Raw genomic sequence first — 18,440 nt, 5'->3', positions numbered from 1 at the left:
TTATAGGGTAGGTCCCTCCCTCTCAGCATATTCCTTTTGCTTTCTCTTTTTCAGTGTGGTTTATCTAGTACAAGTACAGCTAGTTGAGAGTGACGTGGACTGAGTGCTGCATCATTTTCCTGGAATTGCTATGGCATTCGTGTTGGCAATCTAACCAACATTTTGTCATGGCAATATTTCACTTCCTTCATTTTCCTACTCTTTTTCTCTTCTCTTCTTTATCATGCACTTACTTCTAACCACAAAAAACACATTTCTTCCCCAATAATAAAAGTACCAAATAATATGTATAGAATAATCCAAGCTTTTTTATGCAATGTTCTAAAAATATCTGAAAATGCAAACATATTTACTTAATTAGAAATAGTTAATTCAATCTAGAGGCTTGAAATATAACTCTTTTCAAGAGTTATCACACCCCCAAACCTGAATTATTGCTTGTCCTCAAGCAATATGTATATGACTATGCATGAATGTATGAATATTTGCCAAAACACACAGTAACCATTTGCACTGTTGAATCATATGAAGTATATTTAATACCTCCATTCTCAGCAATGTTCTAACAAAAAAATTTGTTCGAGTTTTATAGGCTTGTTTAGCAAATGAAGTGCAGAAAATGTTTCCTAAAGATAAAAGTTCCTAAATAATTATGCAAACCTAACTATAGCAGACCTCTTCTAATGAATTTAGAATATCTTTCCTCTAAAATCAGTTTCACTATTCTCACTTATTCAGTCATTACAAAATTTTAATCACAAATATTATTTTTTATAGGGAATTCACATTATCACATGGTTTCTTTACTTGACAATCTCAATGGAGTATACACTAGATTACCTAGTAGTATATCATGCCACAATTTGAATGCATTTCACTCATAAAGCTAAGGCTCTTAACTAAAGAGATGGATGGAGCAAACAAATACCTCCTTAGCTAATCAGCGTATTACTACAGTGGAGTGTCCTTAAATTATTAAAAAAATTTACTTACTCTTATTTGAATTCATTTTTCTAATCAATAATATGATGGAGAAAAAAAAGCATTACTGACCTACTCAACAGTTTCAAACATTGGAGTGTAAAACTATTGCTAAGGTATTCCTTCTCATTTGTAACCAAATTATTGAATTTAGGTTCAAGAAATTCTAAATGCATTAAAAGAACCCTACTACAGATTTAATTGCATTGATACTTAAGTTATTCTACCTTTAGGAATCAATTTTCAAACAACTATCCTAACCTAAACATGTTTAATCAACTTCCAGAATTTTCTAAATTAGCCGAAGAGTTATTATCCTCATTGAACATCACCATTATCAATATACTCAGCATAGTTTGATAGTTATTTGGCATTTGTATGTAATGACAAAATAAATTACAAAATGCATGACTATTAAAACATCTATCTATGGTATACTTATGCACAACACAACACACTCCCAAACCTAAGGGATGCATTGTCCTTAATGCATGAACAATGAAATATGTCAAAATGAAAAACAACAACTAGTAATTAGAAAAAAAATGTCATGACAACTAAATATGAATGCATGAAACATATAGTATAAAATGAAAGAAAAAAACAAAAGCTAGGACAGATTTTATTGGCAGTACGTTTGTAGCGCTACTGCCTTTCTACTTCACCAGCATCAACTTAAACAGATATTTCGATAGCTCTCTTGAAGCACTTCCATTTTAACTGGTTAATAAGTACCTCTTTTTCGTCATCAGTGTCTGACTTCGTGAGATCATCAATCAGTTGATGAATTGCACGTTCTTGTTCTGTCATAGGTGCAGTAGTCGGCGTAATGGTGGTGTCTGTAGGTGTAGTAGCTTGAGTCACATCATCGTCACCCTTCGCAGACTCAACATGGATAGATTTGATTTTCTTCACTTCTCCTTCTTGTTCTGTGGTATTCTTCTCCGCAATGGTTTCTTCACCATCGTGATCATCATCATCATCATCTGGCTCCAACAACAATTCCTTAGGAAAAATAAGGAATGGAGGCATGGGTCGAGTAAAGTTCTTCTGAAGAGATTTCTTTATGGCCTTATCTCTTTGTCGGACATACCCCCAAAATAGAGCCATTTCCTCTTAAGCTCAGCCAAAATCAGTGGCCAGCCTTTGTTGGTCTTTCTCTAGTTTCCGGAATTATTACTACAACATCTCAAGCACATCAATCACTTTTTGCTCAAAGTTACTATGAGATGTTGATGGAGAAATATCAGTATTCAAAGGTGGTGATGATGTAGATGTGGATGTGGATCTTAGATGCCTTGGCATTTCCTCCCCAGAAAATCATAGGCTGAGTTGCTTTTTGATGGCTCCTTTGTTGGGGATTGTGTCTTTATTCATTTGATTAGGAACCTTCGCTCGCTGACAAAGTGCTATAATGAAGGATGAAAATTTTAAAGTACTAGTATTCTTCTGAGAGCAGCGGTGGACTTCTCTAAAAATAATGCTTCCAACATTGATTTTTTTTCCCATCACAATCAAGGAAATGATTGAGTTATGAGTAGAAGGGATGAGACGAGTTTTAAGGAAATGATACCAGACTCTGCAGTGAGGCTTCGAGGATACGCAGTCAATGGTAAACAGTCATTTCTAGAAACTATCCACTTCATCCCCTCGACAAATAAATCTGTCAATACTTGTTGGAGTCCTTCAGTGGTCATAGTCTTGACAAATTGAGCGTGTTCATCAGGGCTGTCAATTAACCCATATTATGCATTAATAGAGTTTTTATCAAACATCACCGAGACATCGTGCAAATATATAAAATCATTGTCTAGAGAGGTTAGATGAGCATAAAACTCTTTCACTACCTTGGTGAGAACATCATCATGGTGGCTTGGTGAGAACACCAATGAGATTTCAATTTCCTAGAAAATAATTTAAGTTTGGAATTGAATAATAGGACCTGTTGTCCAAGTCCAAATTGTGGTGGCAAAATTTTGCTGTCATGCCATCGCTTATTCTTTTCTTAGTATAGCTTGGCATTCTTATAGGCTTGTGCTTGAAATTCTTCCATCTCATTCAACTCCAACAGGCGGTTGGTACCAGCAGCACTCAAATCCGTATTCAATTTCTTAATAGCCCAATATGTCTTATGTTCAAGTTTAATGGGCAAATGACAGGGTTTCCCATAAACAAGCTTGAAGGGCGACATCCCCAATGGTGTCTTGAATGTAGTACAATATGCCCATAAAGCTTCATCCAATTTGGATGACCAATCTTTCTAGTTGGGATTGACTACCTTCTCCAAAATTTGTTTAATCTCTCTATTAGAGACTTCCGCCTGCCAATTTGTCTAGGGATGGTATGTTGTGGCAATTTTATGTTTAACTCCATACATGTTCAGAGCATAGCAACTAATTTGCAATCAAAGTGTGAACCTTCATCACTAATTAGAGCACAATGAGTACCAAACCTGGTAAAAATATTCTTATAGAGAAATTTCAGTACCGATTTGGCATCATTTGTTGGTAAAGCAACAACCTTAACCCACTTAAAGACATAATCAATAGCTAGAAGTATGTATGCATTGCCCCAAGAAGGTGGGAATGGTCCCATAAATTCAATTCCCCAAACGTCAAGTAGTTCCACTTCTAAAATAGTTTGCAAGGGCATCTCATACCTCCTAGATAGATTTTAAATTCTTTGATAGTGATCGCAAGCCTGGCAAAATTCATGAGCATTTTTCAACATGGTTGGCCAATAAAAACCAGACTGGAAAATTTTTTTCGCAGTTCTCATGCCCCCTAAGTGCCCTCAGGATGGTGCTGAATGACAATGAAATAAAATACTTTGAATCTCGTTATCTGGAACACACCTTCGAGTTATCTAGTCTGTACAGTGTTTGAATAAAAACGACTCATCCCGATAATACTGCTTGGCATCATGGAGAATTTTTTTCGTCTTTGATTTGCGAGGTCAGGTGGTAGCATTCCACTAACAAAAAATTTACAATATCAGTATACCATGGTAATGTCATAGAAACTAACAGTTACACATTTGGGAAATCATCCTGAATATGTTGAATATTACCGTCTTCATTTCCTGCTTCAATTCAAGACAAGTGATCAACCACTTGATTTTCTATGTCTTTCCTATCTCTAATTTCAAGATCAAGTTCTGCAATAACAATATCCATTGAATCAACCTAGGCTTGGCATCTTTCTTGGTCACCAAGTATTTAATAGCAGAGTGGCCCATATAAACTATAACTTTGGTGCCTACTAAATAAGCTCTGAATTTGTCGAAGGCAAATACCATAGCTAATAACTCCTTCTCAATGATAGTATAATTTAACTATGGATCAGTCAACGTATGACTTGCGTATAGTATAATTTAACTATGGATCAGTCAACGTATGACTTGCGTAATAGATAGCATGGAATACCTAGTTCTTTCTCTGCCCAAGTACTGCCCCTACGACAAAGTCACTGGCATCGTACATAAGTTTGAAAGGTAGAGTCCAATCTACTGCTATGACTATTGGTGTTGTAACTAGCCACTTTTTCAACTCCTCAAATGCTTGTAAGCACTATCATCAAAATTGAAAGTTTATTGTGTTCTAAAAATGTACACAAGGGTTTTGATATTTTTGAAAAATCTTTGATGAATCATCTATAGAATCTTGCATGGCCAAGAAAACTGTGATTACCTTTAACTATGGAGGGTGGTGGAAATTTCTCAATAACTTCAATTTTTCTTTGTCGATGATAATTCCTTGATGTGAAATTTTATGTCCCAAAACAATGCCTTCACAGACCATGATGTGGCATTTCTCCCAAATGAGAACAACGTTGGTTTCTTCACACCGACAAAGAACTAACTCTAGATTTTTTAAACAGTCTTTAAAAGTATCGCCAAACGCTGAGAAGCCATCCATAAAAACTTCTAAAAGTTTCTCCACCATGTCCAAAAATATTGCTATCATGCAACACTAAAATGTTGCAGGGGCATTGCGTAATCCAAACTACATTCGTCGGAACGTAAAAGTTCCATAAGGACATGTGAATGTGGCCTTCTCTTGACTAGGAGCAGCTATGGCAATCTGGTTATACCCCGAATAACCATCTAGAAAATAATAGAAGGCTTTCCCAGCTAATTTATCTAACATCTATTCAATAAATGGTAGAGGAAAATAGTTTTTCCTTGTTGCTTTGTTGAGCTTCCGACAGCCTATACAAACCCTCCATCCCGTGACAGTACTAGTAGGACTGAGTTTGTTGTTATCATTACTTACACGGTGACACCCCCTTTTTTTGGTACACATTGAATTAGGCTCACCCAAGAACTATCTGAATTTGGGTATATGATTCTAGCATCCAACCATTTGATAATCTCCTTTTTGACAACTTCCTTTATAATGGGATTCAATCTTCTCTACTAGTTGATAGATTTTCCATGGCAATCCTCCAATAATATTTTGTACATGCAGATTGTTGGACTGATTCCTTTGATATCTGCAATCGTTCATCCCAATGTTTTCTTAGATTTCTTTAAAACTATCAATAATTGAGCGTCTTGATCTAATGTCAATGCCACAGAAATAATTACTGACAATGTGCTATTGTCTCCCAAGGAAGCATACTTCAAATATGCTGGCAAAGGCTTCAAGTCTAATTGAGGAGGATCTTCTATGGATGGCCAAAGTGGTTTAAAAGATCAGTCAGATAAATTTAATCATTTAAAACTTCTCCTCACTCCAGTCTCGATTTGCTTAACATCCATCAGTTTACCAAGCTCTTCAATCATTTTTGCTTCAATTAACTCAATTGAATCTGCATCATTATTACAATGATTGTGATAAAAATCTACAATTTCTTCCTGAACTATTGTGTCACAATCTCCATAGTGTGACATTCTTCATATGTATTTGCACACTTCATAGCATCGAAAACATTAAAAGTTATTTGTTAATCATTAACTCTTATAGTAAATTCACCTTTTTTAACATCAATTAATGTTCTGGCAGTTGCTAGAAAAGGTCTCCCAAGTATTATTGGTACCTCGTTATCAGCCTCACATTCCAAAATAATAAAATATGCTGGAAAAGTAAATTTATCAACTCTTACCAACACGTCTTCTATTTTACCTTTTGGATGTGCACATGAGCGATTAGCTAGTTGCAAAGTGACAGTTATAGGTCTTGCCTTCCCTATCCTCAACTTCCTTAAAATAGACATAGGTATTAGATTTATACTCGTACATAGATCGTGTAGTGTTTTGCCAATATAATGGTTTCTAATAGAGCAAGGTATAGTAAAACTCCCTGGATCCTTCAGTTTTTGTGGCAATTTATTTCTCAGCATTGCTGTGCATCATTTAGTGAGAGCAATAGTTTCTTCTTTGATAAGATATCTTTCATGAATTTCACATAGTTGGGCATTTGTTCCAATGCTTCCACCGACTGTATGTTGATATGTAGTTGCTTCAGGACATCCAAGAATTTCTTGAATTGAAAATATTGCCTAGATTTTTGGAAACACTAAGGAAAAGGTGATGGTAGCCTTCCTTCCATTTATTGAGGTTGTTTTTCTGTACCATTTTTATTGGCAATACAAGGTGAATCTACTTCAATATTTTTTTGGTTGCTCTTTTCCTTTGTAGCCTGCTCCACTTCTAATTCTGAATTCTTCTTATTTGTGAAATCTAAACTACTTTCTTCAATAGTGGTGTCATTAACAACTCCTGATAGTTGCGTACCACTTCTGAGTGTAATAGTTTTACACTGTTCCTTTCTTTGAGATCATGAATTTTCGATATCACTCGGCAGCGCTTCTTGCGATCTTGAGCTTAATGTTTTGGCAATTTGCCCCACTTGATTCTCTAAAGCTCTTAAAGATGCAGCTTGACTTTGAATGATAGCATCATTCTTGGCCATATATTCATTCAATAGATCTTCCATCCATGAAGAACTTAAAGTTGAATTTTACTGAACATTTTGTTGTGGCATGAGTTGGTTGTATCCAAGTGGTGCACCCACAACATTCTATCGAATAGCATTGCTAGAATTTCCCACCCCTGGATTACTCCAACCGAAGTTAGGATGTTGCTTCCACCCCAGATTATATATGTTTAAATATGGGTTGTTGTTGTCGTGTTTGAAATTTCCCATATAATAAATTGAGGCTGGATTTGATGGGCATTCATCAAAAACATGACATTCTCCACAGTAAACACGTAATAACTTGGCTGCTTTTATTTCCTGCTCTACTACTAGTCTTTTCAGTGTTTTAATCCTATTTGTTAAAGACGGTACTTAAGCTATTAAGGAAGTGATTGCATCAAATTCCATTGCTCCAAAAACTCTTCTGCCAGTCCCTACTCTGGTAGTGGGGTATTGATAATCATTGTTTGCTATCTTCTCCAGAATTTCATATGCTTCATTATATGATTTATCGAGCAAAGCCTCATTGGCAAATGCATCAACCACTATCATTGTGTGCACATTCAATCCATTGTAAAACATTTCCATTTGTGTCCAATGTTGGAAACCATGCATTGGGAATTTTCTAATTAATTCCTTGAATTGCTTCCATGCTTTATATAATGGTTCGTCCTCATATTGTAGAAAGGACGTAATATCATTTCTCAGTTTGGCATTCATGCTCGGAGGATTATATCTCAATAAAAACCTTTGACAAAGTTCATTCCAAGATGCCACAGTACCTGACGGTAATGCATTTAGCCATGCTTTGGCATGATCTCGCAATGAATAAAGGAATAACTTCAGTTTCAGAGCATCTTCAAGAACACCCTGTTGCCTGAATGAATCACAGACTTCCAAAAAGAGTCTTAAGTGTAACCTTGGATCCTCAGTAGGCAATCCACTAAACTGCCCCACTGTTTGTAACATTTGAAACATCACTAGCTTTAATTCGAAATGCTAAGCCTGAATATGCGACCTGACAATTCCTAGATTCAAATCATCTAGGATCAGCACTAAATGTTCTCTGATGGGTCTGTCTCTGTCATCTATTATTCGAGGAATATCAACATCCCTTCCTTCCTGATGTAATGCCTCTATTGTAAGCTGATCATTTCTAATTCATTCCATTTCTCGCAATTCTTTTCGCCTTCTTCTCAAGGTTCTTTCAATTTTTGGATCAAAAGAATACTCTTCAATTGCAGAAATATCTCAATTCATGCACAAAAAAAAATCCTGAAAAATAAAAAAAATCAAAACACTAATTAATTTAAACTAGTAAAATTAAAGATATAATAACACAACAAATATTTCACTAAAATTGTCAATCCCTGACAACAACGGCAAAAACTTGTTGCGTGTGAATGTGTAATACGAATGTGCAAGCATACATGTTGAAACAAGTAATAAAGTGATGGGTGAGTATCGTCTCCAAAAGGATCAGAATTGACTAAAATAATTGGTTATGCTATTACTACGAAATTGACTAATTAAACTGTGTAAAAGAAATGGGTGATTAATTGAAAAAGAGATGTAATGAAGGATTAAAAAAAATCAATTTTGACTTAAAATATGCTAGGGCAATTAAAATGCCGTGGAAATTCTCAAAGGATAAGGGGGAAAGGGTTTGTACTGTTGAATGATAAAGGTCAGAATTACTCGGGCTTTTTTTTATAAAATAATAATGTCATGGCAAAATCTTAACCATTCTACTGCTCAAGGAATCACTTCTATAGTCTGCTTTTATCGAAAGCCAGACTTTGAGATGTCATTCTGAGTTTTTGTATGTCTACAGAAATCAAGAATGATATCCAGATTTTTCTCCTTTTCCCTGTATAGGTTGCAACTTCTATGTCTAGAGTGCTACAAATATTCTTTCGAATACTTGCCTATATCAACCGATTATAATCCAATCTAATTAATTTTTTTAGAATTAAATTAGATCTAATAACATGCCACATAGTCATCTATGTCTAGAGCTTGCATGCATGCATTAAAAATAATCCCAAATCGACTGAAATAGTAACCAACTCAACAACAAACCATGAGCATTAAAGATAATAAAAATTCGCCCAAAATAATTCTAACCCAAAGAAAATTAGCTCATGGGTTGAATATTCGAATCCATAAAAAAACCCATTCAACATCATTGTTTAAATTCACGAATCACAAGTTCAAATAAAAAATAAAGGCAAAACTATATGAAGCTTTCACTACTTTAGCTTTCACTCTAATAATGAGATTTAATGCAAAACCCAAGGTAGATTTCTCTTCCCCTTCCTTACGTTTGTAATTCTTTTCCTCTATAAGCTGCTAGCCTTTCCTCTCTTTCTCTAAGATTTCACGAGAATCTGATACAGAGAGATAAAAACCTTTTGTCTCCCTTTTTCTCTCTCTCTCTTCGATCCTTCTTTTCTCTTTTCTCTTTCCATCTTTATAGGGTAGGTCCCTCCCTCTCAGCACACAGCCTTTGCTTCCTCTTTTTTAAGGTGGTTTATCTAGTACAAGTACAGCTGGCTGAGAGTGATGTGGACTGAGTGTTACGTCATCTTCCTGGAATTGCCATGGCATTCGTCTTGGTAATCTAACCAACATTTTGTCCTGGCAATATTTCACTTCCTTCATTTTCCTACTCTTTTTCTCTTCTCTTCTTTATCCTACACCTGCTATTCACCACAAACAACACATTTCTTCCCCAATAATAGAAGTAACAAATAATAACATGTATAGCATAATCCAAGTTTTGTTATGAAATGTTCTAAAAATATCTAAAAATACAAACATATTTACTTAATTACAAACAATTAATTCAATCTAGAGGCCTGAAATATAACTCTTTTCAAGAGTTATCAACTTTCAAAACAAATTGTGTGTTCCATAGAATTCTGAAGTTAAACGAGAAATTTCGAAGGAAGCTCACTGCATCGTTTATTCGATTTACCCTGGTAGTAATAAAATGTACAGTGACTTGAAACAATTATACTTGTGGTCAGGTATGAAACGTGAGATCTCAAAATTTGTATCAAAATGTTTGATTTTTTAGCAAGTTAAAGTCGAGCATCAGGTATCTTCGGTGTTCCTATAGCCTATTATGATTCCGAAATGGAAGTGGGAACAAGTTACCATGGACTTTGTGTCAGGGTTATCATTATCACCAAGAAAGAAAAATGTAATTTAGGTTGTTGTTGATCATTTGACTAAATTTGCACATTTCAATCTTGTGCACACTGATTTTTCAATTGATAAATTAGTAGAATTATATATTTCTGAAATCGTCAGATTACACAGTGTACCATTGTCAATTATTTCTAATTGCGATCCATGATTCACCTCTCGATTCTGGGGTAAACTACATAAAGCTTTGGACACTAAATTAACTTTCAGTACAACATATCATCTACAAACAAACGACCAGTATAAGAGAGTGATTCAAATACTCAATGATATGCTTCGTTGTTACATTCTTAAATTCAAAGGTAACTGGGAAAATTTTCTTCCATTGGTTAATCTGCTTATAACAACAGTTACTAGTAGAGTATTAAAATGGCCCCGTACGAAGCTTTGTATGGTTGAAAATACAGAACTCTGTTATACCAGACCGACTTGAGTGAGAAAAAGCTTTTGGGTACTGACTTGATTCATGAAATCGAAGAAAAAGTAAAGTTGATATGAGATTGTTTGAAAGCTGCTTCTGATCGTGAAACTTTGTATATCGATTTAAAAAGAAAAGACATCGAGTTTCAGGTTACCGATAAAGTGTTCTTGAAAGTGCCGCCTTGAAAGAAGGTTATCCATTTTGGTTAAAAGGGAACACTTAGTCCACGATTTATTGGTCCGTATGAAGCTATCAAGAGAATTGAGCCAGTAGCTTATTGTTTAGCTTTACCGTCAGAACTTGAGAAAATTCACAATGTGTTCCATGTGTCCATGTTGAGACAGTACACACATGATCTCTCACATGTGACTTTGCCGATTGATGTGGAGTTAAAGCCTGATATGTCATATAGTGAGGAACCAGTTAAAATTCTAGCTCAAGAGAGCAAAGAGTTGAGAAATAAACGTATAGGTTTAGTTAAGGTTCCTTGGCAACACCACGGGGTTGAGTAAGCTACCTAAGAACCGGAAGAAGCTATGAAATTGAAATATCCGAACCTTTTCTCTGATAAGATTTTTTATGATGAAATTTCCTTTACAGGGGAGAGTTGTAACAACCCGTTTTTAGTGGTGTTGGAAATAGTGATTTTGAGACCACAATTTTTATTAGCGAGTCAGTAAATATTTATTTAATATTTGCAAGTCTATTATAGTGTCGTATTAAATTTTGGTTAGAAAATTTTAACGTTTAGATAGTTAATTAAGTAGAAAGGACTAAATTGTAAAAGATAAAAAAGGTTAATCACTATTTGTTTAAATTTGTTAGTTTGGTAAAGAAACATTATTAGGTGGATTTAAATGGTAATTAGAACATATATATTTTTAATGGACGGTTATGAACAAGTGTTAAATAAAATTGTAACTTTAATGACAAAGTTAAATTAGTAATTAATAAAATAATTGAAAATTAACAAAACAAAAATAACATCATCATCTTCATTAGACAACCACCGAAATTTTAGAATAAAACTCCATGGGAGAAGCTTCAAGTTTGGCTATAAAATCTACCTTGCATGTGAGTGAAATTTTAGTTCGTTTGTAGTAATATTGATGTTTTTTAAATCATTGTAGCTTAATTTATCTAGATCAGGGACTATTTTTCGATACTGATAAGTTTTACAATTTGGCCATTGATGTTTTTGAAGCTTTCTAGTTGTTAATGGTTTATTTTGGAGATTGATGATGATTTTAAACTATTTTGTAAAGTAATTTTGGTTAGTTTTGAATTTAAGGACTTAATTGTTATAATTCCAAAATTTGCATGGTTTAATTAAAAATATTTAGTTTTTAGGGTCTATTGAGGGACCATTAAGAACTCGAACTAGTCTTTTGGGTCAATTGTGAAAATTTTTCACATTTTGATTTAGAGACTAAATTTTAAAAAAGGGTGAAATTTCATGGTAAAATTGTAAAATTTAACAAGAATATGTATATGCATAAATTGAAGTGTCCAAGCTATTTTTTAAATGGTTAATTGAGTTAAATTTTATTATATATCAATAAACAAATCAACCAGACAATAATCGTGGAAAAGGGAAGTTTGCGGAGTAAACATCAGTGTTGCATTCATAGCCATTTTTTAGTAGGTAAGTTTATAAGTTAAATTAAACTAATTGATTATTGTTGTTGAGATTTAATATGTAGTTATGTGTGTAGTGATTTAGTTTATTTGCTAAATATATGTTATGTGGTGAATTGGATTAAATTATAGTATTAGCTAAATTGAAAGTTATAATTGAAAATAGGAAATTACATGGATAAGTATTTGAGATGAAATAAAAATAATTATATGATTTGGATATGAAACATGACTCGTTTGAACCTTATGAGTGCTTAGGATACAAATGACATGTTATTAGGGCTATTATAGTTTCGGGTGCTAGTATTGGATGTCCTACCAATGGATGAGGTCCTGCATTTGTTGCAGAGTCTCTATAGCTCGTGTGAGCAGCATCGTGTAGCTTAACATCTCGACCCATAGCTCGTGTGAGCAGGCCCATTTCACAATTCGTGTGAGCATACTCCCACCTATCCAATGTTATTTCACTATGGTTCATAGGTATAAAAGGATATATGAATAAGTTATACGAATTGGTTATATGGAAATAGATTTAGGAAATGGATTCTTGAAATGAAAATGTGAAATGTTGAAAGAATATGAGATGATTAATTTATGTATCAAATATGTTTATTTGTTTATGTACTATGGTATGTTAATGTTACATGTTTCATATATGAACTCACTAACCTTGTGAGCTTTGTGATGTGAATAGAGGATAAATGAAATCATGGTATTGTGTATGAAATTATTATGAAATGTTTAAATTGCATTAAATACGGTAAGTTAAAGTTTTTAAGTTAAATACAAACTTACTAAGCAAAGATTTGGTTACAATCGTTGTGTTTGATTTCTTGTAGATCATCGGAAGTTATTACTGGTTGGAAGTTCAATTTGTTGCTCACACTAGACCTACTCATGGGCTGGGCCATCCGGCTCGAAGGCCCACCCAAAAAGTGAGAGGGTTTGGGCAAAAATATAGGCTCAAAAAATGGGCTTGGGCAAAAAAAGGCTCGTTTAAAAAATGGGTCTGGCCAAGAGTAAGGCATTTTTGGCCCAGACTCGACCCAGCACACTAGAATTCACAAAAGGACAAAAAAATCTACTTTTTTGTTGTTTTAATGTTATTTTCTTGTTATTTTCTCCCAATTTTGCTACCATTTCACTATTATGTTACTACTATTTTGTTGTTATTGTTTGGATATTGTATAACACTTATTTTAGTGTTAATTTTGTTATTATTTTAGAGGCATTTGCTTGTTAAGTTGCATCTATCTTAGTGTTATTTAAGTATACATATTTTTTAAAATTTATTTTCAATTTGTTGGGAAATATTTATTTTAATGTTTTTAGTATTTTTTATGTATTATATATATTTAAAAATTATATAAAAATAATATAAAAATATTAATATGGGCAGGCCAAGCCTGGGTTTTAGCATATTTATCTGGACCGAGCTTGGGCAAAATTTTAGGTTCATTTTTTGGGCCGGGTCAGGCCTAGTAAATGAGCCTAAATTTTTTTTTGGCCTGGCCCGGCCTATGAGCACATCTAGCTCACACTATCTAATCAACGTCTTGGTGAAGTTTTAATCATTTGCTTTTTGGTTATAAGTGGCATGTACTAGGAGTTTTCAAGTTTAACACATATAACTATGTTGTGTTATGCTTTGGTTATGTCAATGTTGTTAAGGTGTTATTTAAATGGTACTTTTGGTTTAAGTATGTTCATGGATGTAAGAGTGGTTTAAATCATGTTGTGTGAGATTGATTGTGGTAAGGTGCTATGGTAAGAATGATAGGTACATGTTTATTTTTGATGAATGTGAAATGTTTTGAATGTTTGAATTGTGGTGTCAATGAGGGCATATTGATTAGGCACTTAGGTTGTATGATTTATTATGTTTTAGGCATGTTTAAATATGTGAAAAATGGTTGGAAATGGTTTTGCTTGGTACCTAAGAAATGGTTGATGAATTGGCTTATTTTAGAAGTTATTTTAGGTGTAGAAGGCCTGGGACACGAGGTATCACACAGCCGTGTGCCACACACGATAACCCCACATGGCCATGTGGCCTATTTGATTTTTGGTGTAGGATTGCCCACACGGCCTCGGGGAGTTACACAGCCTGGTGACACGACCTTGTGACCCTAAGTTACACTGACTAAGGTTGTTACACAGTTTTACCACACGACTATGTGTTTAAGACACATAATCTGGGCTCTGTCACACGGTCGTGTGACCCTTGTTTTTAGTTTTTTCTATATTTTTCTATTTTGTTTCAGATTAGTCCCTACTTGTTTTTAAATTTATTTTTGGGTTATGTAAGCTCAATTTAAAGCCCGTATTTGTATATATGATATGAATAATGATTGGTTATGAATATTTGATATTTAAATTTATTTTTGAATTATTTTCTTTTGTTTTTGAATTTGTTAACTATCGTAATACTTCGTAACCCTAACCCAACAACAAAGATGGGTTAGAGGTGTTAAAATTTTGCTAAACCCCTGTAAAAAATACACACATTGTTAGTTGCTCTAGAATCAATAACCTTGTTGTCAATTGATTCTTCCACTAAGTAAGCTTCAACCATAAAGAGTTTCATACCTTTGCCCCTTTCGGCTAGGTAATCCAAATACTCATTGTAGTTTGAGCTGAAGTGTTCTTTCTTGTTGTAGAAGAAACATTTGATTTGTTTAGGATCCTTTGACTTCTTTGTCTTCTTCTTATCCACACAAGGTGGAACAAAAAACTTAGTCGGTTTCTTGTTTCCTTTAACTTCCTACTTTCCCTTAGAGGATAAGGGGCCGACAACTAAGTTTGCCTCAGGTTTCTCCTAAACTGACTTACCACCATTCAGCATCAACTCATAATATTATAATTCCTTCATGAGCTGAGTAAAGGTAAGCATCTTATTTCCCAAGTTTTAAGCAAGCCTGAAGCCAGTGAACTTATTGGTCAAGGATTTGAACACTATTTCAATCTAAGTGTTCACATCTAGTTCAACCCCATTGTCATTTGCTTCCGTAAAGAATTACATAAGCTTAAGAATATGTTCTTTGAACGGAGTGTCGGGTTTTTTGGAAAGTTCATCAAATTGGTAATAGCAGATTGTTGAGCCAATGCGACTTGGCCGCCGAGCAAATCCTCCAAATTTGTCATGATCTCTTTGGTAGTACGAAAATTCTCGTATTGCTTTTATAGTACACTACTCATGCTCACTAACACATAACATCAAGCAATTGAGTCAATATATCTCCAATGATTTCTTGCTTTGGGTTGAGCTTCAGGTGGGTAAGGTTCGTAACGGACAAATTTGTGTTTCTCATAGTTGAGAACTATCAACAAGTTTCATTTCCATTCTCGAAAGTTATCCCCATTCAATTTATTCTCAATAAGAAGGCTAATAAGAGGAGTAGAGGGCATATTTGAATTGAAAAATAATAAAGATTCACTAATTACTATCTTTGTATTAAGTAAATATTTTAATTTCAGCAACATATCAAGAATGCAGTATGATGCATGTGCCTTCTATTAAAACATTGAAAATATTTTTTTTGTTACAATCATTCTCACACCCATCAATCATGTCGCTTGGGGTCCCATGATTAACTAGCAAGAACATGGATTACATACAATTAGTTCGTGCATCTTTATTCTCAAGACTCCACATGAACCAACAACCGTTTAACGTTTGGCTATCATCTCTAGCTTAAATATCATTTCTTTGGAAAGTATTCAATAAGAGATGATCTTAAGTGTGTAATCATTGACTCAACACTCATCATAACACATGTTTTCATTTGTGAGTCATCTTAAGACAATCTCACCGAGAGTCATGTATGACTAGTTGTCATTAAAAGAAAACCTCATCTAGTGAACCCACATGATAATGTTTACCTTGGGGTGTGACCAAGGTAGGAATTAGCTCAAAAATTTATCATGCTATCACTTAAGGACCATCAATGGTGGTTGTAGGTCTTGTTCAGGGACCTTCTCTCACTCAATATTTAAAAAACATGCAAGGTTTTTATCACAGATTTCAAGAATGATCATACAATAGTTCTAGTGACATTCTTACCTAATTTGTAAAACATGCTTCTAATATATGCATGACATGCTATGGAAATTTTATAATATTCACATTCATTTATTCATAAGAAGCAATCAATCATAAAAACAAACAATTTTGATTCTCCACAGTTTTCGTTTAAGGGAAAATCGAAGAAGTGAATGTGAACTGTACACCAGGTAGGGTCCCAAGAAAGGAAGGTGAGTTATATTTGACCACTTAAAAACTAAGTCTTTCCTTACCAAATTCAATCCTACACATGCACCTTTTCATTACCACACTTCTCACAGTAATAGAATAACCTAAAAAGGTGAATGGAACAATACAACACATGTATTTTCTCATTTCACACTTCTTATTTTTTAATCGATCAATTGTGGATCATCTCCTACAAATATATCAAACTTATAATATAACATAATATAAATATTATAAACAACTATAAAAAAAGGTATAAAATGAGATGAGTAATTAAAATAAAATTGTCAACCAAGGTTTCCATAGTTCTATTTCTATAAAATAAATGAAAAACAATAATTACATAGTTTTTCACCACAAGACATTCCTTAGGTCTTCAACCACCATCCCTCCATCTTCTCCTCATCATGGACTCCTTTTAAAAAAATTACATTATGTTTGTTTTTGGCTTACAAGAAATCTATGGATTTAAAAGAAAAACTAGCCCTACGTGGAGATGATAGTCCACGGCATATTTCCTAAGAACCACAACCTTGGAAAAAAATAATTATTATATAACAAATATATAATATCAAATTCTTTCTTATATATAACTCAAAACATGCATAAGATCTAAAAAATGTCACTTTCTATGTAATCGAATAATTCAAGAAGAAGAAAAATCTATTTGATTATCTGTTATTCTTCTAGATAGAGCACAAACTATCTCTGATACCAATTGTTAAAAATCGAGTTTGGAAAACATAATGAAAAATAAGTTTAAGAAAAAAATAGAGTTTTAATTTTTTTTCCAAAACTAGAACTTGGTTGTGATATCTAAAGTAATAAACACTTAATCAAAATTATACCTTTTTGATTTGTTTAATATGAACGCTTCGATCGAGTAGTCTTCTCTATTATCCTCAAGCTCACGTCTGCCAAGTGTGGGATCTCTTCGAATCAAAATATTTTCTACAAAATTACCAGTGGGTTAATTTCACAATTTCTTTAAACTTCTGAGCCAAGTTGTAAATAAGAAAAGTATCTCTAGAAATTTTCTAAAATAATTTCTTCAGAGAATTTTCTCTCTACAACTTTCTCTTGAATTGAAGTGTGTGAAATATAATGACTCATGGTTTTCTTTATATAGGGAGAGTTTAGAGAGTTCAACTATGATTAAACTTAATCACTTTAATATTAAATTAATATAATACTTATTAAGATAAATATCGATTAAAATTAAAATTAAATCTATTAAATTAATAGTATATTTATGTGCAAGATAAATATTAAATTAAATTTAATATTAAGATAATCGCTTTAATATTAAATTAATAAAATAATATTAAGATAAGTATTCAATTAAATTAAATATTACATATATTAAAATAATATTATTTTGGAATAGTTAATCTGCAAATCAAATTATTCGGTTCGATGTACTATTATTCTAGTCAGCTACATCTATGTTTATTATCTTATGTGAGTCATTCGCTCAAATGCTCAAGAAAAAACATCTCCACAATTGGACTTGATAGACGACATATTAGTCTTTCAATCGATTTGCTCATTTCCGATTAGACTAAGGACATGTTTAGGTTCATCTATTATTATAAGTTGTCTTTCTGTATTATGATCCAAACACGTAATACGCTTAGTATTAGTTAAATGTGAGTTAACCATTAAGCTAATATTTGCTTTCATTTTGCTTTGCATGCGAAAACCATTGAGGACAATATACAAAGGGCCTTAATTTATTTAATGGATTTTTATTAAATCAATTTGTTCGAAAAATACAAGTGTACATAGACGAAAATAGGAAACTTAGGGCACCAAATCCAACGCAAGCTACATTCCAAATCAAATTACAGCATCACATACTCACTATCAACTCATATTCTCATAATCAAGGATAACATTTTCAACTCTAAGTACCAAAGTGACAACTTAATATAATGACCAACTCAAAGGTTAAGTACATTCCACTTGCAACTTACATAACAAAACTATCCAAACTTGCTAAGTCAAGGGTTGAA

At 33.4% G+C, this 18,440-nt stretch overlaps 1 non-coding gene across 1 annotated transcript; it reads left to right on the top strand.

Annotated features, from left to right (window-relative positions):
• The first annotated feature begins 7,505 nt into the window (after positions 1 to 7,505).
• On the top strand, positions 7,506 to 7,612 carry LOC128035823 (small nucleolar RNA R71). The gene has a single exon (XR_008192370.1). It is a non-coding gene; the product is annotated as a small nucleolar RNA R71 (small nucleolar RNA).
• Positions 7,613 to 18,440: the final 10,828 nt, after the last annotated feature.

The sequence above is a fragment of the Gossypium raimondii genome, chromosome 12 (genome assembly GCF_025698545.1).
Source record: "Gossypium raimondii isolate GPD5lz chromosome 12, ASM2569854v1, whole genome shotgun sequence".
NCBI classification, from domain to species: domain Eukaryota; kingdom Viridiplantae; phylum Streptophyta; class Magnoliopsida; order Malvales; family Malvaceae; genus Gossypium; species Gossypium raimondii.
The sequence above is the reverse complement of the archived record's forward strand: the minus strand, read 5'-3'. Positions and strand labels throughout refer to the sequence as shown.